This window comes from Mobula birostris, chromosome 2 (genome assembly GCF_030028105.1).
Source record: "Mobula birostris isolate sMobBir1 chromosome 2, sMobBir1.hap1, whole genome shotgun sequence".
NCBI classification, from domain to species: domain Eukaryota; kingdom Metazoa; phylum Chordata; class Chondrichthyes; order Myliobatiformes; family Myliobatidae; genus Mobula; species Mobula birostris.
Window position 1 is genome coordinate 188272583 of NC_092371.1, and position 21876 is coordinate 188294458.

Consider the following 21876-nt stretch of genomic DNA (forward strand, 5'->3'; position numbering starts at 1 on the left):
ACTAGGACTTCTGCCCTCGCGTGTGGTACCAGTTCCATCCCATTGGGACATGCTGTCTGTAATTGTGTTGGCAAACTTAGTATCATTTGAGGTGACCAAGAGAGGGAAGGGTGGGAATTGTAAAATGAGTGGTAGCAGACTTGACCTCTGCTTTTGAAGTGGAGCCGTAAGGAGTAATCCTGCCCCTCCTAGCTTCAGAAAAAGATCTTCCTCTATAAAACAGACAATTGCCTGCAGCAGTTTATTGAAGGAACTAACAAAATAGTCATTGGAACAGCTCACCCATTAATAGATTCCTGTCATTGGTAAGGCAGAAAATTAAGCAGTGGTGCAGCATTTAAAATGTTTCAGCTGGTTAGGCTAACCCTTCCTTTTGGAAGGAACCACATCAGAGAGTTAAAAATACTCAGGCTGTCAGCATCAGGAAGAACTCCGAGGTCCTCAGGTGAACTGCCTTCTGTATTAATCAAAGGATAAGGGAAAGGAATTTGTGTGGTCTATAGGCTGAGTCCTCGTGGAAGAAAAATGCTAAGGCAGTCAGTGCAAAGCATTGCAGGAAGAGGTTTAATGAAATTAAATATGTAGCTAAAGCTCATGATTTCTCAATTCCTCATCCAGTTCCTGATAGAACATCTGAATTTTAATGCACTCAATTTTTTTTATTGAAAGCAACTGGGAGGTGGTGATGATGATGTGATTAGTTGTGGTTGCCACATGTGCTAACTTTTAACAAAAATAAATGTATGAGATCCTGAAGTCTCACATTCAACAGTTCAGGAACAGCTTCTTTCCCTCCACCACTGTATTTCTGATCACTCTACAGATACATGAACACTATCTTGTCAATTCTTTTTCTTACATTATTTATTTATTTCTGTCATGTGTAGTAATTTTATACAACAAATTTAAAATCATACACGTCAGTGCTAATAAATCTGATTCTGATAAAAATATGCAGTATTTCAATATTATAATGCTGCATTATTGTGTTCTGTTTTCTTATATTTCAGAGACGTTTTTGAAAATCACTAGAATTTTATTATATTTTTGAAAATTGTCTGTGGTTGGATAGATGCCACAATTGCTACCTCAGAGCATCTTGACATTCCCACATCCCAATTTTTAAGGAGGGTTTCCCAATCATGCTAGGCTTTCCCTCTCTTGCAGCTTCCTCATATGTTTGGAAGGCTTTGTCCCTCTTCTTCATCTTTATCTGCATCCTGAAAGAAATCTTTCTGAATAAAGATGATTAATTAAGCCAGGAGAGTAAAATCAGGGAACTAAATTGAGACTCAAGAAAACATCGCAAATCAGATCCATTGGGAAGTATGCATAGCTGCACAGAAGGGAGGCAGTGCTACTGAACAAACCCAATTTAAAGTAAAGCATCTAAGGAAAGTAGGTACCCTTGCTTCTGAGTCCAGATAGATATTCCAGCCACAATGCAGACAAAGGCTAAGCCAATATTCCAGTGGGAGTATTGTCTTATCAGAAATACTGCCTTTTATACTTAAGTCATGATTCATCTGTTCTCAGTGGTAGACACAATAGCCCTCATTGTATCAAAGAACATTGGGGGAGTTTAATAGCTATTTTTGGAAGCTTCTGTGTGTGTTAGCTGCATTACTAAAATTATTACATTTCAAAATTAATTAATTGGTTTTCAAGCACTTCTAACATAGAACTACAGATGAACTGTTGAAAACATCCTGCCTGGTAACATCATGGCCTGGTGCGGCAATTCACATGCACAGGAATATACAAAGCTACCAAAAGTAGTGGACTGTGCCCAATACATCATATCAACATCGTACCCCTCTATTGGTAGTGTCTAAATGAGGCGCTGTGTTAAGAAGGCAACATCTATCATTAAGATCCTCATGCCATGGTTTTGTATCTATCCTTGGGCAAGAGGTACAGCAGCCTGAAATTCCAGACTACCAGGTTCAAGACCAGCTACTTCTCTTCAACCATTCAGTTTCTGAACCAACTGGGACAACCCTAACCAGTACGGTTCAGCAATACTATGACCATTTTTCACTAAAAATAGAATTTGTTTTCTAGTTCTCACCATGTTTTCTTGTAATAATCACATATAATTTATGCTTAATTTTTGTTTTTCTAGCAAGTCCTGTTTATATGATGCAATGTGACTGTAATGCTGTGAAAGCTAATATCTCAAGTCACCTGTGCTTAGATGTACTTGTGCGTATGACAATGACAATAAACTGAACTTTGACTTTGTGAATGATAGATTTAATAAACTGACTGTCCTTTATTTTTAATGCTATGTTAAAGAGTTTAAATAAAATAACAATTAAGTTTAAAGCACCACAAAGTGTCGTACCCCATGCCTCTTCTCTAGTGGCATAGTTGAACCTTTGTTTTTGTTTTACCAATCATATGGAACCCTCCAGTCTAATTCAATGCTACAATTTAAAGAATTGATATTTCTCATCACCTTTTGAATTTTGATCTATCTTATTTGTGTGCATCCTCTACAAATGCACAATCAGAAAATCACAAAAGAAATACTTCACTGTTGTAAGACCATTAAATGTCCCACCATATTAGCAGAGCACACAACCACTGTTAAATTGGCTGTTGTGAATAATGGCTTTGATGCAGTGCAAGGTGCCAGCATTCATGCTGCAGCCAAATGACAAGAACATTTTTGATCTTGGTTTGAGGAAAGCTATAAAAGTAACAAAGCATCATAATTTAGCATTTTCTTTTGTATCACATTTTCTGACCTGCACAAAACTCACTGGAAAGAGACCGCAACCTACAACACACTAATACTTAGGGCACTGAAGAAACTCATTGAAACCCGTTTACAATATTTAAATCTAACCTGAGACATAACTTAAAGACATCAATCTTAAAAATTCAGCCAAATATTTCTAAAATTTCAATGTGCTCAAAAGCACTTCAATTATATTCTATTTCATCAAAGCAGTAGTATTCTTCAGATAATTAACTATATCCTCCGTGATAGTTAGCTAAACAAAGTAGTTGCTTCAATATTGAAAATATGAATGTGCTGCTGCCCAGTCGTTACATTCTATAGGACATCTCCATTAAGAATATAAAGCAATCCATCCCGACTAGAAAAAGCAATGGGTTCCCTTTAAAATCAGAAATAATTAATGTCATCATGAATGCTGGCTACAATTTATATGTCCCTTGATATCAAAGTCTTGGAAATGCAGGTATGCAGCTTAATTTTTAATTAGCGGTAAGCAGGAGTTGAAACCCTACTGACATGTTGGAGGCCTCTCACTCTTTGTGCCCAAGGGCATGTAAAATAGCATTGATAGAATGCTAATGCAAGATTGTAAAATGCACCAGATGCAAATGAATCCCAAGGAATCTATTAATGACCCTCACAACAATTGAAATAGCATTGCTTCATTGTTTTCATTGTGCCTTGTTGTAAGTGGCAAACATTGAAAAGAAAATTCTAATCTAATTTAATAGATTACTACTGAATGATTGAGAGAAATGTGCTCCTTTACATTTTTTTAAATCTAGAATTCCTAGGACACACAATATTATGTGGATTGGAATTCGTTGAAATATTTATTTATTTTTTGAGATACAGTGCAGAACAGGTCCTTCAAGCTGTGGCACCCAGCAACCCACCTATTTAGCTCTAGTCTCATCACGGGACAATTTAAAATAACCAATTAGCCTACTAACTGGTATGTCTTTGGACTGTGCGAGGAAACCCACATCGTCACAGGGAAAATGTACAAACTCCTTACTGATAGTGGCAGGAAATGAACCCGTGTCGCTGGCACTGTAAAGTGTTGTGGTACCCACTATGCTACCGTAAGATCGGGGGCAGTAAATGAAGAGTCAAGGCAGGTGCCGGAGTCCACGTTCGACCACTTTATGGCAGGATTTCAATAGGCCCTTAAGGGCTTTTGTATCTGATTACATGCTGTGAAGTCTGGGCAGCAAATTGCACTGGGGAAAGAAAACAAGGATATCGTAGGATTGTGAATAAGTGATGTAAAGAAAGATAACCTTCAACAAGAACCAGAAATACAAATACAAAGGGAAAACTTTACTGATGAAAGAATGTGATTTCCTGCTGTGTACATAGGTAAATGAATGTTTACAAATGCGTATTAATATTAAATGTGTATTAATAATAAATATTATTTGGTATGTGTATATGCGTAGTTAAGAACTATTTTCCATCGTGTGCAAACCCACTTGATCATTTTCAATGACATTAAATGTAAACAGAATGAAAGGTGCTTCAGTAGAAGATGTGATCACAATTATTTTGATGTCTGTTAATTCAGCTTTAGAACATCACCTCCATTTCCCTAGAAAGAGGCTTTGCAATTGTTCTTGCCCTGCAGGTTTGGTCTGCAGTTTAGTACTGACTTTTCCCAATTCTTAGCTCAGTCTCTTTTCAAGCATTTACGTATCCATCCCTGGCTAAATGAATGAAAGTGTTTTCACTTTACAGGAGTTGCTGGTTCATTGACAGGTGCAGCAACCAATACTTTCTCCTTGAAAGAAACCTGATCAAAAAACCTGGAAATCCCTGACAAAATGGCACTGAGCTTTGATGTCCATCGAGGTTGTGGCTCAGACTTGGTAGTTTTTTAAGTTCATAGGGATTGTTTGGGGGGGCAGTGCAGGGAGTTTAGGGGACTGGTTATTGTTTAGGGACAGATATGTGGAAAGTTAAAGGTCATGGGCAGTAAACGAAGAGACGAGGCAGGTGCTGGAGTCCAGGTTGGACCACTCTGTGGTAGGTCAGTGATTTAAGTGGATAGATATCAGGTCAGTGGAGCACTGAAGACAAAGACAAGGGATCCTCATAGTCCAGACCGAGGTCAGAGAACCCCATGGAGAAGGGCTGGTATCCAGAACTAGAGGGCACAGCCTCAAAACCCCATGCAGAAGGGCTGGTATCCAGAACTAGAGGGGCAATCCTTTAGAACAGAGGTAAGGAAGAATTCTTATAGCCAGAGAGTAGTACATCTGTGAAATGCTCTGCCACAGACTGTGGTGGAGGCCACATCCATGCATATATTTAAGGCGGAAGTTGATTGTTTCCTGATTGGTCAGAGCATCAAAGGATATGGCGAGAAGGCAGGTGTATGGGGTTGTGTGGGATCCGGGTTCAGCCATGATGGAATAGCGGAGCAGATTTGATGGGCTGAATGGCCTAATTCTGCTCCTGTGTCTTATGGTCTTGTTGCACGGGGCGACTGAGGAGAACCCAAGTGCAGAACACCGGCACATCAACTGAGTTGGGGATGCTGGTGTAGACAGGAACGTAGAACAGCAAACCAGAGGAATCTTGACAAGAAGATGGGATCTACAGGGACTATCTTGAAACTAGAGGTGAACTTGGAACTAAACTTAGAACTAACGGTTCTAAGCGGACAAGAGAACGAGGTATCACACGAGAATAAACTAACAAACTGGCGACCTGTGTAGTGACACCATCGTACTTGTTTCACAGTCTCTGATGAAAACCAGGTGTACTGTAATTAGATAAACGAGCAGCAATTGGAAATCTAATGATGGAAATTAGGGCATAATCAGGGAGAAAGGAGCACTAAAGGGGGACAGCCAAATGGAACCATGACAGGCCTTATGGACTCTCCAGATCAGTGAGACCCCCAAATTGGCGAGTAACGGGATTAGAGGTCTGTGTAACCAGGAGGCAGGAGGGCTGGTGACCCACCAGGTCAGTGAATCCCAGGGTTGAGGTCCATGTGAGTCTAGAGTTCGACGCCCAGATTTCCAAGGTCCATAATCAATGAGTTCTGGGGTCAATACTGAAGGTTGAAGAATAAAGTTTGCAAGCCTGGAAGTCAAGACCCAATGGTCAAAGTCCCGGTGTCAGCAAGTCAGAGGCCTGATGTCTGTGAGTTTGGGCCAGGGATAATCCCCAGAGTAGGAGACCCGTTCATGTCTTGGCAATCAAGAAGGATCGGAAGAGTTGTATAGAATACGCTGGCAGAAAAACCTTTGCAATGTCTGAAGGTATTGACAATGCTATTTTTCTGGCCACGCTCTATTCTGAGGTTGTTCATGGAGAGCCAAAGAAGAACAGTCTACAAGTAACCTGTGTCACAGACAACTACTCTCTGGTTGATGCCATCAAATCCACCAAGTCAGTTACAGAGAAGAAGCTTCTTCTAGAGATGAGCGGCATCAAGGAACTGACCAAAGCAGAGAAAATTCATCACGTGATACGGTCAGCTACAAAGGAACAACTAGCTGACTGGCTCACAAAGGCAGAAGCATAAGCTCTTGTGCTGCCGAAGGCACTTAGTGAAGGCATTTAGTATCTTAAGAACTGTATCAACATCAAGGGTTAAAATTAATTCCCATGTCCTAAAGGACATTTGAGTTGATATATATTTTTTTTTACTTTGAAGGTGCCAAATGAGGGAATAGGGTATCTTAAGAAATGTATCAGGCCTAACAACAAGACGTAAAAGTAATACATTAAAATCAATTGACATTTATTTTTTAATACACATAAAAGGATGGGAGATTGTTGAGTTCTGTTCATTTGTACTATGTAAGCATTTAGTTGGAATGTTCATTTTACCTGTTATGGGCATATGCATGACGATGGTTGGGGGAATGTTGGGTAAGAAAGAGGCAACCTAGTGTAATAAAAGTAAATGGAGAAAGTAAAGTTGTTAAATCAAAAAAAAAGCCTGTCTTTGTTGTTTGTATATTATAAGAGTTTGTTGTCTTCTGTCTTCTGATTGATCTATTGATCCTGTTATAGTTACTATTCCATAGATTTGCTGAGTATGGCCAGGAAAATGAAACTCAGGGTTGTATTTGTACTTTGATAATAAAATTTACTGTGAACTTTGAGTTCGAGGTCCTGAGTTCAACATCATGTGAAAAGAGGGTTCTGCGGTCAGTACCAAAGATAAAAAGCCCAAAAGTCAAAGGTGTTGGTTTAGTGTGTCCAGAAGTCAGCGGCCCAACGTCTGCAAATCCAGGCTAGAGAGCGGTGTTACCCTTTTCTGGGATTGGAGGCTTGTCTGTGTGTGTGAGTTAAGAGGAAACAACTTGGTTTGTTGCTGTTGTTTGTTTTGTTGCTGTTGTTATGTTGTTGTTGCTGTTGTTGTTGGTGCTTGTTTTGCTATTACTTCTGGGCATGCTATGTTGTCGCTGGAATGTGTGTTGATGCTTGTGGACCGCCCACAGCACTCCCTTGGCTTGTGTAGTTTGTTAAGTTCAATGTCACATGTGATAAATAAATGAATCTGAATCCGATCTGATGGCAGAACCACCAGCCACTTTCTACCACCTCAAACAACTGTGAAAAACGATTTTAAGGGTTAAGAAAAGTCTTTCTGTGGATGTTGCTAGTGAAATGCTGGACATATGAATCGGCTGCAGGTTGACTGATGTTACTATTAACCAACTGCAGCCCAGAATGTTTATGGGGTGAGCAGCGTGAGGAATGCAATGGTCTTCTTTGTCACAATCATCGAATAAAAACCTCAGACAATATAGTGCAGTCATCGCTGAAAGAGGTGTTACGTTTGTAACTCGAAATCATAAAACTAATTTTAAAAAATGTGAAGAGTCTAACTTCATTTTTACTTTACTGAGGTGCCTACATATGAAGCAGTGGTATGATGACATATGTCTTTCATGTACTTCATACATATAACCATAATGAATTACGTAAACAACAAAGAATACTTAAACTATATATTTACAATAATATTCAAATATTAGCTATATATTAAATACACAACACTCCTCCCTGCTTAGCAATAAACTCCAACTCAATATAGAACGTATCTCAATATATATATACATACACACACTATATATACAGTACACTGTATAATATAATTACTGTATAAACATCCACAGCAAAGTAAATCTTAACTCATCACATTCAGACCTAAAGATTTAATCACTGTGGAGGATTTCTTATTCTTGTGGGATAACGTCTTTCCTGACTAGGGAGGTCACTCTGCTTGGCAGGTGGGACTTGTGGTTGTGGAAACAATCTCAGGTTTGGGGCCTCCTCCGAGGTGGTTGTAGGAGATGACTCTGAGACTGCAGAAAGTGGTTCTGACAGCTCTGGACACCTTTTTTATCCTTTTTCTCAGCTTTTCATTCTGGATCTACTTTGATCGTTGCTTTTCTCCCAGTCCTGGCTTCTTTCTCTCTCTTTATCCCGCTTCTTTTTTTTTCTCATGTTTCTCCTCTCTTTCAGGCCTTTCTCTTACTTGTTCAAGTTCTTTCTCTCTATCTCTTCTTTCCTTTTCAACTTCTAGTCTTTCTTTTTCTCGTCTTCCTCTTTTTTCTTATAGTTCTGTATCTCCGAATTTGCTAATCTCTTGAGAGATTATGTCTTGTTTATTCTCTTCCATTTCCATAGAACTTATGTCATCCTCCTGTTTCTTTTCCTTTTTCTTCTTTCTACAATATGCATCTTGATCTTGGAGAATGTGCATTTAGTTCACTGGAGTATTCTTTTATTAATCCTTCTATGGCTCCCTTTACAATCTGATCTTTCTTCTTGGTTTCCTCATCCACAACGTCATCTGATGAACCCTCTGTTCATGTATCTCTATTGACTCCTTTATATTTGGCCTTCCATTCATCCAACTGTATTTGGTCTTTACATTTACTTTTATAAGCAGCTTTCTGTCTCCCACTTCAAGTTCATGCAATAACTTTAATGCATATATAGTAGATTTTGGTTCATTATACTTCTGAAAGGAAAATGCTTGCAACTTTCCTGAAACTCTTTGAACTCTATTCCAGTTTAGAACCAAACCACATTTTGCAAGTAACTGCTTGATTAATTTATCAGATATGTTGCCTACAAAAACTATTGGTTAAGACAAATGTAGGTCCCTTACAGTCAGAAACAGGTGAGTTGATCATGGGGAACAAGGACATGGCAGACCAATTGAATAACTATTTTGGTTCTGTCTTCACTAAAGAGGACATAAATAATCTTCCGGAAATAGTAGGAGACCGAGGATCTAGTGAGATGGAGGAACTGAGGGAAACACATGTTAGTAGGGAAGTGGTGTTAGGTAAATTGAACGGATTAAAGGCAGATAAATTCCTAGGGCCAGATGGTGTGCATCCCAGACTGCTTAAGGAAGTAGCCCAAGAAATAGTGGATGCATTAGTGATAATTTGTCAAAACTCTTTAGATTCTGGATTAGCTCCTGAGGATTGGAGGGTGGCTAATGTAACCCCACTTTTTAAAAAAGGAGGGAGAGAGAAACCGGGGAATTATAGACCGGTAAGTGTGACATCGGTGGTGGGGAAAATGCTAGAGTCAGTTATCAAAGATATGATAACAGCACATTTGGAAAGCGGTGAAATGATCGGACAAAGTCAGCATGGATTTGTGAAAGGAAAATCATGTCTGAAGTATCTCATAGAATTTTTTGAGGATGTAACTAGTAGTTTGGATAGGGGAGAACCAGTGGATGTGGTATATTTGGATTTTCAAAAGGCTTTTGACATGGTCTCACACAGGAGATTAGTGTGCAAACTTAAAGCACACTGTATTGGGGGTATGGTATTGATGTGGATAGAGAATTGGTTGGCAGACAGAAAGCAAAGAAGGGAATAAACGGGACCTTTTCAGAATGGCAGGCAGTGACTAGTGGGGTACCGCAAGGCTCAGTGCTGGGACCCCACTTGTTTACAATATATATTAATGACTTAGATGAGGGAATTAAATGCAGCATCTCCAAGTTTGCGGATGACACGAAGCTGGGCGGCAGTGTTAGCTGTGAGGAGGATGCTAAGAGGATGCAGGGTGACTTGGATAGTTTAGGTGAGTGGGCAAATTCATCCCAGATGCAATTTAATGTGGATAAATGTGAAGTTATCCACTTTGGTGGCAAGAACAGGAAAGCAGATTATTATCTGAATGGTGGCCGATTAGGAAAAGGGGAGGTGCAATGAGACCTGGGTGTCATTGTACACCAGTCATTGAAAGTGGGCATGCAGGTTCAGCAGGTGGTGAAAAAGGCAAATGGTATGCTGGCATTCATAGCAAGAGGATTCGAGTACAGGAGCAGGGAGGTACTACTGCAGTTGTACAAGGCCTTGGTGAGACCACACCTGGAGTATTGTTTGCAGTTTTGGTCCCCTAATCTGAGGAAAGACATTCTTGCCATAGAGGGAGTACAAAGAAGGTTCACCAGATTGATTCCTGGGATGGCAGGACTTTCATATGATGAAAGACTGGATTGACTAGGCTTATACTCTCTGGAATTTAGAAGATTGAGGGGGGATCTTATTGAAACGTGTAAAATTCTAAAGGGATTGGACAGGCTAGATGCAGGAAGATTGTTCCCAATGTTGGGGAAGTCCAGAATGAGGGGTCACAGTTTCAGGATAAAGGGGAAGCCTTTTAGGACAGAGGTGAGGAAAAACTTCTTCACACAGAGAGTGGTGAATCTGTGGAATTCTCTGCCACAGGAAACAGTTGAGGCCAGTTAATTTGCTATATTTAAGAGGGAGTTAGATATGTCCCTTGTGGCTAAAGGGATCAGGGGGTATGGAGAGAAGGCAGGTACAGGGTTCTGAGTTGGATGATCAGCCATGATCATACTGAATGGTGGTGCAGGCTCGAAGGGCCGAATGGCCTACTCCTGCACCTATTTTCTATGTTTCTATTGTAGTCGGGCCACTGCTTTCATCACTTTCACAATCCCTCTGAGCAGCCTGGTCCTTCCTTTTTTCAATATGCTTTGCAAGCAGAGGCACAGAGGATGGCACCAACGCCTGCTTGCCCTCTGCTGGGCAATGGTTCATTGTGAACAGCATGGAGAAAGTTGTAGCATCATCAAGTGCCTTTCTTAATTCATTTTCAGTTGACTCTGTTGCTGGGGATATGGCATGCAAATGGTGGATGGATCTCCAATCAAGTTGTAATTGTCTCAGCCACTCATGCTCTCCCCCTCCCCCAATATTGGCCTTCCTGTTTTTACCACATACAATGACAATGTTAGCTTGTAGGTTGTTGTATTAAACTATTACAAATGTCATTGCCACAGAAGTTATCTTTTCTGTGGGAATTTGAATTTTATCTTTTTCTCTTCCTTGTGCATCCATTTATTTTTGTCTGCCTAACATGCTCTGTGTATGTGTCTTACTTTGCTGCATTTTTGTGTTAATTTTGCCTTTAAACCTGCGTTGGTCTAGTGTATGTGAGCCTCTGCCACAAATTGTTTCGGCCAGGCTAGTCTCTGGTTTCAGGTTTCAGTTTTGTTCGTGCTCACGTTTATTCCTGACTGCACCTCCTTTGGGTCTCTGTCTGCTGTTTCTATTGATACAAATATTTCAACTGCTCTTTTAAATGTAAGTTGTGCTTCAGTTAGGAGCTGCTTTTGAATGCTTTCTCGTAAGACTATACAAATGATATGATCTCTCAGTGCATCATTAAACCCATTACTGAACTGACAATGCTCAGATAACTTCTTCAATTCAACCACTTAAGATGAAATGGACTCCTCTTCCTTCTAATTCCATTTGTTAAACCTAAAGCTCTTTGCAGTGGGTTTCATTCTAAATGTTCCCGCATTATTTTCACGATATCAGCAAGGCTCATTTTGGCTGGTTTGGTTGGAGTGGTCAAACTTTTAAGCAAACTATATGCCTTTAAATCCAATGTGCTCAGCAAGATTGGCACTCTTCTCATGGGCTATTCCATCTGTTTTAAAATACTGCTCAATTTGCTCAGTATACCAAATCTCATTATCCGTTGTGCAATTGGCATGTCAATCTCTTCAATGTAGCCACTGGTTTCTGTACTTTTTATGGTTATTGTCATCACTGTTTATGAACCCATGTATTTGTCCATTTCCTGACTTTTTTTTAACTCGACTAGCTTTCTCCCCTTGAGTAGAAATGTGCTGCACTGCATCTTTCAACTGACCATTTCTCTCTTGCGAAGAAGGTATGCAGTGCTTTCTTTTAAACTCAAATGTCTCGAGGTTCCAGTGACGTCATGGTTCATAATGGCAGCTTAAATCAACAGCTCCTCCGGAAAAACGCATATTTTGCCCCGTTAGTCCATCAAATACAAGATCTTTCAAAAATATCTGAATTGATAAGGGGGGAAAGAATGGGGAAAAAGAATGGAGATTAAAAAAGCATTACTGCAAAGCCTATGGAAGAGAGAGGTGCAGCGCGTGGCTCTCCTACACGTGCGCGTGGTAGCGAGGCTGACGCGGGGCCTCGTGCAGGCAAAGCGGCTAATATGATAAGGATTCTGGAAGAGATAAGGGAATTCCAAAAAGATAAAAAGCAGCAACTCAGTGATATAAAGTCAGAGCTTGCCAACGTCAATCAGAAAATAGCGGTGGCTGAGACTCCAATTGAAAAGGTGGAAGATGACGTGCAAAACGTGGAAGAGATACTAAGTAAGATGATAAAAATATTAAATCAACAGGTAAGTAAATTGTTTGACCAGGAGGGAAGATCGTGACGGAAAAAAATCAGGATTTATAATGTTCCCGAAGGAGCGGAGGGATTATCGATGATGGATTTTGTAGAAAAGCTGCTGCGGGAAGCGCTGGCGATTCCCCGGACTATGGCGATTGAAATTGAGAAGGCACATTGTTCGTTCGTCCCACAGCCCTCCGGAGATGAGAAAGTAATCCGCATTCAATAGTTCTTAAATTCCTTCGATTCAAGAGCAAGGTGAAGATTCTACAAAGGCCCTGGGGTAAGAAGAGGGTTTTTTGGAACGGGAAGTTAATATACTTCGATCATGATTACCCCCTGGCGGCCCTACAGAAATGGAAGGAACATTCCGAAGCGAAACGAATATTAAAACAAGAAAAGATTAAATTCCAAACCCCGTACCCCGCTAAACTGAGGGTATTTTTACCAAGAAGGGATACAGCTATACCCAACGGTGGAGGAGGCGACTACAGACATGAACAACAGAGGACTATCCATTAGCATGGTCAAACTAAGGGAAAGTCTGACTGAGCAGTTATCCCGATCTGCTTGGGAAATAGTAAGAGAACCTAGAAAGCAGGGGATGGGAGCATGACGAGAGAAGGATATTAAGAGGAGACTATCAGTTCTCCGAGGACAGCCCTCACCTCCTCCAGAAGAGCCATAAGGTTTGGCTAACTTTAAAAGTGCTGATAAACTAAACTGAAGCAAAAATAGACAGTGATATACCTATCTCGAGAAATGCGTGTTATAATGTGGATTTTATATTATTCAATTTTTCAAAATTCATTTATTCATTCCTTTTTCCCCCACCTAAATGAGAATATATACATGGGAGGAATACACAGGGAAATCATTTCTGTGTAATGGACATAGTTTTTTTGACTTACTTTTATAGGTACTGCAACGGGGACCCTCAACCCACAGGTAGGAGGGGCTATTCCCCACTGTTAGACTTTTCTTCTAGCCCAACCCAGGGTCATCTAGAGACCCCAGCCTTGGAATCACACCTTTGTTACTTTTTTTTTAATTATTCGCGTTTCTTGGCTCTTATTTGTTCAGGGAGTAGATCGATTAAGTTATATTCTGCAAATTTCAATGATATACTAACAGATAAATACACATGGCTAAGGACAAATTAAAATTCATTTCTTTTAATGTCAATGGGCTGTTAAATCCAGTCAAGCGCAGTAAAATTCTATCAAAAATGAGAAAAGAACTAGCCCATGTAGTATAGTTACAGGAAACTCACTTAAGTGATAACGAGCATGGAAAATTAAAGAGAATGGGCTTCACTAATTTGTTTTTCTCCTCATATAAATCAGAACATAGAAGAGGAGCTGTTATTCTCATCTCAAGTCAGCTAAATTTTGAAAAAGTATTCGAAATTGGAAATAAGGAGGGCAGGTATATTCTCGTAAGGGGGAACATAGATGGAAATCCAGTTACTTTATTGAATATATACACACCCCCAGGAAGTGATATTAGTTTCTTCCAATAAATTACTAATATTCTGGTAACGGAAACAGAAGGTCTCTTGATATGTGGGGGAGACTTAAATTTACAATTACAACCAAAGTTAGAACATAGAACATAGAATAGTACAGCACAGTACAGGCCCTTTGGCCCACAATGTTGTGCCAACCCTCAAACCCTGCCTCCTATATAAGCCCCCACCTTAAATTCCTCCACATACCTGTCTAGTAGTCTCTTAAACTTCACTAGTGTATCTGCCTCCACCACTGACTCAGGCAGTGCATTCCACACACCAACCACTCTCTGAGTAAAAAACCTTCCTCTAATATCCCCCTTGAACTTCCCACCCCTTACCTTAAAGCCATATCCTCTTGTATTGAGCAGTGGTGCCCTGGAGAAGAGGCGCTGGCTATCCACTCTATCTATTCCTCTTATAATCTTGTACACCTCTATCATGTCTCCTCTCATCCTCCTTCTCTCCAAAGAGTAAAGCCGTAGCTCCCTTAATCTCTGATCATAATACATACTTTCTAAACCAGGCAGCGTCCTGGTAAATCTCCTCTGTACCCTTTCCAATGCTTTCCCGTCCTTCCTATAGTGAGGTGACCAGAACTGGACACAGTACTCCAAGTGTGGCCTAACCAGAGTTTTACAGAGCTGCAGCATTACATTGCGACTCAAACTCTATCTCTCGACTTACGAAAGCCAACACCCCATAAGCTTTCTTAACTACCCTATCCTCCTGTGAGGCAACTTTCAGGGATCTGTGGACATGTACCCCGAGATTCCTCTGCTCCTCCACTCTACCAAGTATCCTGCCATTTACTTTGTACTCTGCCTTGGAGTTTGTCCTTCCAAAGTGCACCACCTCACACTTCTCCAGGTTGAACTCCATCTGCCACTTCTCAGCCCACTCCTACATCCTATCAATGTCCTTCTGCAATCTTTGACAATCCTCTACACTATCTACAACACCACCAATCTTTGTGTCGTCTGCAAACTTGCCAACCCACCCTTCTACCCCCACATCCAGGTCGTTAATAAAAATCACAAAAAGTAGAGGTCCCAGAACAGATCCTTGTGGGACACCACTAGTCACAATTCTCTAACCTGAATGTACTCCCTCTGCCTTCTGCTGGTAAGCCAATTCTGAATCCACTTGGCCAAACTTCCCTGGATCCCATGCCTTCTAACTTTCTGAATAAGCCTACCATGTGGAACCTTGTCAAATGCCTTACTAAAATCCATATAGATCACATCCACTGCACTACCCTCATCTATATGCCTGGTCACCTCCTCAAAGAACTCTATCAGGCTTGTTAGAGACAATCTGCCCTTCACAAATCCATACTGACTGTCCCTGATCAGACCATGATTCTCTAAATGCCCAGAGATCCTATCTCTAAGAATCTTTTCCAACAGCTTTCCCACCACAGGCGTAAGGCTCACTGGTCTATAATTACCCGGACTATCCCTACTACCTTTTTTGAACAAGGGGACAACATTTGCCTCCCTCCAATCCTCCGGTACCATTCCCGTGGACAACGAGGACATAAAGATCCTAGCCAGCAGCAAGTTAGACTCTTGCAATAAAAAAACTTATGAAACAAAGTCCTTACATAAGAAAGTTAACACTCTTTTTGAGGATGTTGGTCTAATTGATATATGGAGGGACCTTTTCCCCGGCAGAAGGGATTACACTCATTATTCTGCCCCTCATTCCGTATATACAAGAATAGACTATTTCATAACATCTGGAAAAGATAGCCACGAAATAATCACCTGTGGAATTGGGAAAATAGATGTAAGTGACCATGCACCTATATATGTATCTGTTGATTTTGACCTACAACCAAAGAATACTATTTGGAAACTAAATTCAAGTCTACTCAATGATCCCTATTTTAAGGAACAAATTAAAAAAGAAATTGGTCCTTACTTAGAATTCAATGATAATGGAAAGGTTTCACCTCCCATTCAATGGGATACTCTAAAGGCTGTCTTAAGAGGGAAAATTATAGCGATATCTTCATATAAGAAAAAAATAAGGAATAGAACATTAGAGGAATTACAAAATAAGCTGAAGGAACTAGAGAAAAACACAAATTGAGTTTGGCACAGGATACACTAGAGGAAATTTAAAAAATTGGGAATGAAATTAATAGTTTGGCTACACAAGAAATTAGAAAAAATTCAATGTTTCTGAAACAGAGACACTATGAAAGTGGATCTAAATCTATGAAAATACTGGCATGGAAACTGAAAAAACAAGATAGCAGAAAATACAGTTTATAGAATTAGGGATCCAAGAACAAAAGTGATAAGAAAAATAAGCTAAGTGAAATTCAAGAAGCTTTTGAAATGTTTTACGAAACTCTATATTCCAAAGTTCCAGGGGAAAGCATAACCCAAAATGACACCTTCCTGAATTCCTTAGAGTTACCCACTTTAAGCAAAGAACAAAATAGAACGATGACTGCTGACATAACTGAAGCTGAACTAAAAACTGCAATTAATAGGCTTAAATTAAGCAAGTCACCAGGATCAGATAGATATACGGCAGAGTGGTATAAAGAGTTTAGAAGTGAGTTAATTCCTATTTTACTCCCCACACTGAACTGGACTTCTTAAAGGCGCAAATGCCACCCAGCTGGAAGGAGGCGATAATCTCAGCTATACCGAAAGAAGGCAAGGATAAAATGGAATGTGGGTCATTTAGACAAATATCTGGTCTTAATGTGGATTATAGAATATTTATCTCCATCATGGCCAAACGATTAGAAGAGTTTCTACCCACACTGATGCATAATGATCAGGCAGGTTTTATACAACAATGTCAAACACAAGACAATATACAAAGGACACTTCACATTATGGATCATATTTTAAAAAATGAAATTGAAGTAATAGTGATAAGTGTGGATGCTGAAAAGGCATTTGATTTGGTTAATTGGCATTTTCTTTACAGAGTTTTACATAGATTTGGTCTGCATGACACAATTATTAAAACTATACAGGCACTATATGACAATCCTACTGCCAGGATTAAAATCAATGGATATTTATCTAATAGTTTTACCCTAGAAAGGGGCACGAGACAGGGTTGTGCATGATCACCGCTACTCTTCACATTATATCTGGAACCATTAGCTCAATATATCAGACAAAATCAAAATATCAGGGGAATCAATATTAAAGGGACAGAGCATAAATTGGCCTGTTACGCAGATGGCATTTTGATCTATCCAGGGCAACCAACATACTCTTTACCTAAATTGATGCAATCCTTTGAACAATATGGCCAATTATCAGGACACAAGATCACATAGATAAAACCCAACTACTTTCATATAACTATAGCCCACCAAGAGAAATTGACAGTAGATATCCTTGGGCATGGCACACAGAGTCCGTCAAATATTTGGGCATCATTTTGCCAAAAGATTTGGCAAAATTATCAGAATGCAATTATCAGCCTATATATAAAAAAATTAAGGAAGATATGACAAGATGGAATCTAATTCCTTTTCTTGGTCTCAGTTCAAGGATTGAACCTATTAAAATGAATATGCTGCCCAGACTATTATATCTCTTTCAGACCCTCCCAAAAGAGATTAACCAAAATCTATTCAATGAATGGAACATGATGCTATCAAGATATATATGGCAAGGTAAAAGGCCTAGGGTTCATTTCAAAACTTTGCAATTAGCCAAGGAAAAGGGGGGATGGGGCCTCCCTTCTCTTAGATATTGCTATTTTGCAGCACATTTGAGAGCTGTGATGTGCTGGTGCAACCCATCATATGGCGCTCAATGGAAAAACATTGAGGACAGGATACTTTCCATCCCCATACAGGCAATTTTGGCTGATAAGAACCTACAAAGTTACATAAATAATATTGACAACCCATGGGTGAAATGGACTCTTAAAATATGGAAAACTATTATAAAAGAATATAAACTAGAGAGAGACATTGCAATTCTTAAATGGTGTGCATATGACTCGGATTTTACGCTGAATAAACTGGATGCTAGATTTAAGAACCGGACAGTTAGTCATAGTCATAGTCATAGTCATACTTTATTGATCCCGGGGGAAATTGGTTTTCATTACAGTTGCACCATAAATAATTAAATAGTAATATGTAAATTATGCCAGTAAATTATGAAATAAGTCCAGGACCAGCCTATTGGCTCAGGGTGTCTGACCCTCCAAGGGAGGAGTTGTAAAGTTTGATGGCCACAGGCAGAAATGACTTCCTGTGATGCTCTGTGTTGCATCTCGGTGGAATGAGTCTCTGGCTGAATGTACTCCTGTGCCCAACCAGTACATTATGTAGTGGATGGGAGACATTGTCCAAGATGGCATGCAACTTAGACAGCATCCTCTATTCAGACACCACTGTCAGAAGCTCCAGTTCCATCCCCACAACATGACTGGCCTTACGAATGAGTTTGTTGATTCTGTTGGTGTCTGCTACCCTCAGCCTGCTGCCCCAGCACACAACAGCAAACATGATCGCACTGGCCACCACAGACTTATAGAACATCCTCAGGATCGTCCGGCAGATGTTAAAGGACCTCAGTCTCCTCAAGAAATAGAGACGGTTCTGACCCTTCTTGTAGACAGCCTCAGTGTTCTTTGACCAGTCCAGTTTATTGCAAATTCGTATCCCCAGGTATTTGTAATCCTCCACCATGTCCACACTGACCCCCTGGATGGAAACAGGGGTCACCGGTACCTTAACTCTCCTCAGGTCTACCACCAGCTCCTTAGCTAAAGGAATAACAGCTATTTGCAATATAATGAAAGAAGGAACACTGTTCAGTTTTGAAATGCTCAAAGAGAAACACTTATTAGAAAAACGAGACTTTTACTGGTATTTACAGATGCGACAGTATGTTAATAGACGGTTAAAAATGTAACCAAGGCAAGTACATATCTGAAAGAGCTATTTAGAAAAGCATATAATTCAGACAATGGTAGTAGAATAATTTCAAGCGTTTATAAGGGTTTGTCAAATCTTAAAACACATTCGACTTCATACATTAAAACAAAATGGGAGAAGGAAGGAGGGATAATAATATCTGAGGAAGACTGGACAATAATATAGAGCTATCAATGGAAGTGTACCGGTTCACAGAAATGGAGGGAGTTTGGGTGGATAAACTTGATAAGATATTTTATTACACCCTCTCAGAAATCCCATTATGGTAGTAACCTCCCTGTTTGCTGGAGAAATTGTGGAAATCAAAATCAAACAATTATCATATTTTCTGGGAATGCCCCGTTATCAAAGGCTATTGGAGTGGGATACATAATGCCCTACAAGACATCTTTAAATGTGAAATACCCTAAGGGAGTACATAGAACATAGAACATAGAATAGTACAGCACAGTACAGGCCCTTCGGCCCACAATGTTGTGCCGACCCTCAAGCCCTGCCTCCCATATAAGTCCCCACCTTAGATTCCTCCATATACCTGTCTAGTAGTCTCTTAAACTTCACTAGTGTATCTGCCTCCACCACTGACTCAGGCAGTGCATTCCACGCACCAACCACTCTCTGAGTAAAAAACCTTCCTCTAATATCCCCCTTGAACTTCCTACCCCTTACCTTAAAGCCATGTCCTCTTGTAGTGAGCAATGGTACCCTGGGGGAGAGGCGCTGGCTATCCACTCTATCTATTCCTCTAATTATCTTGTACACCTCTATCATGTCTCCTCTCATCCTCCTCCTCTCCAAAGAGTAAAGCCCGAGCTCCCTTAATCTCTGATCATAATGCATACTTTCTAAACCAGGCAGCATCCTGGTAAATCTCCTCTGTACCCTTTCCAATGCTTCCATATCCTTCCTACAGTGAGGTGACCAGAACTGGACACAATACTCCAAGTGTGGCCTAACCAGAGTCTTATAGAGCTGCATCATTACATCATGACTCTTAAACTCTATCCCTCGACTTATGAAAGCTAACACCCCATAAGCTTTCTTAACTACCCTATCCACCTGTGAGGCAACTTTCAGGGATCTGTGGACATGTACCCCGAGATCCCTCTGCTCCTCCACACTACCAAGTATCCTGCCATTTGCTTTGTACTCTGCCTTGGAGTTTGTCCTTCCAAAGTGTACCACCTCACACTTCTCCAGGTTGAACTCTATCTGCCACTTCTCAGCCCACTTCTGCATCCTATCAATGTCTCTCTGCAATCTTTGACAATCCTCTACACTATCTACAACACCACCAACCTTTGTGTCATCTGCAAACTTGCCAACCCACCGTTCTACCCCCACATCCAGGTCGTTAATAAAAATCATGAAAAGTAGAGGTCCCAGAACAGATCCTTGTGGGACACCACTAGTGACAATCCTCCAATCTGAAAGTACTCCCTCCACAACCACCCTCTGCCTTCTGTAGGCAAGCCAATTCTGAATCCACCTGGCCAAACTTCCCTGGATCCCATGCTTTCTAACTTTCTGAATAAGCCTACCATGTGGAACCTTGTCAAATGCCTTACTAAAATCCATATAGATCACATCCACTGTACTACCCTCATCTATATGCCTGGTCACCTCCTCAAAGAACTCTATCAGGCTTGTTAGACACGATCTGCCCTTCACAAAGCCATGCTGACTGTCCCTGATCAGACCATGATTCTCTAAATGCCCAGGGATCCTATCTCTAAGAATCTTTTCCAACAGCTTTCCCACCACAGACATAAGGCTCACTGGTCTATAATTACCCGGACTATCCCTACTACCTTTTTTAAACAAGGGAACAACATTCGCCTCCCTCCAATCCTCCGGTACCATTCCCGTGGACAACGAGGACATAAAGATCCTAGCCAGAGGCTCAGCAATCTCTTCTCTCGCCTCGTGGAGCAGCCTGGGGAATATTCCGTCAGGCCCCAGGGACTTATCTGTCCTAATGTATTTTAACAACTCCAACACCTCCTCTCCCTTAATATCAACATGCTCCAGAACATCAACCTCACTCATATTGTCCTCACCATCATCAAGTTCCCTCTCATTGGTGAATACCGAAGAGAAGTATTCATTGAGGACCTTGCTCACTTCCACAGCCTCCAGGCACATCTTCCCACCTTTATCTCTAATCGGTCCTACCTTCACTCCTGTCATTCTTTTTTTCTTCACATAATTGAAGAATGCCTTGGGGTTTTCCTTTACCTTACTCGCCAAGGCCTTCTCATGCCCCCTTCTTGCTCTTCTCAGCCCCTTCTTAAGCTCCTTTCTTGCTTCCCTATATTCCTCAATAGACCCATCTGATCCTTGCTTCCTAAACCTCATGTATGCTGCTTTCTTCCTCCTGACTAGATTTTCCACCTCACTTGTCACCCACGGTTCCTTCACCCTACCATTCTTTATCTTCCTCACCGGGACAAATCTATCCCTTACATCCCGCAAGAGATCTCTAAACATCGACCACATGTCCATAGTACATTTCCCTGCAAAAACAAGTAAGACCATATATTTTGGGTATATACCTCAAGAATGGTTGAAAAGAGATAAATATTTAATGAATGTACTGCTGGTGGCTGGTTAAAAAGACCCTTACCAGGAAATGGTTATCTCAGGAGAGCCCAACTTTAAATGTATGGATGGAAATTACAATGGATATTTACAAAATGGAGAAGATAACAGCATCTGTTAATCATAAGTTGAAACAATTTTATTCATACTGGAAAAAGTGGTTTAACTACATAACACCTCATCGGCCTGATTTTATTCTCATAAGTCAATGAATATGTTGTAAAAAAAGATCACTCCCTACTCTGTATAAAGCTTTCTTCCTTCGATTGTTCTTTCTTTCCTCTCCTTTCTATAAGTGTATACCTCAGATAAATATTATGTGGAGATTTGTGACAAATATGATTATTATATATATGTACAGTATCTGAAATACATCTTA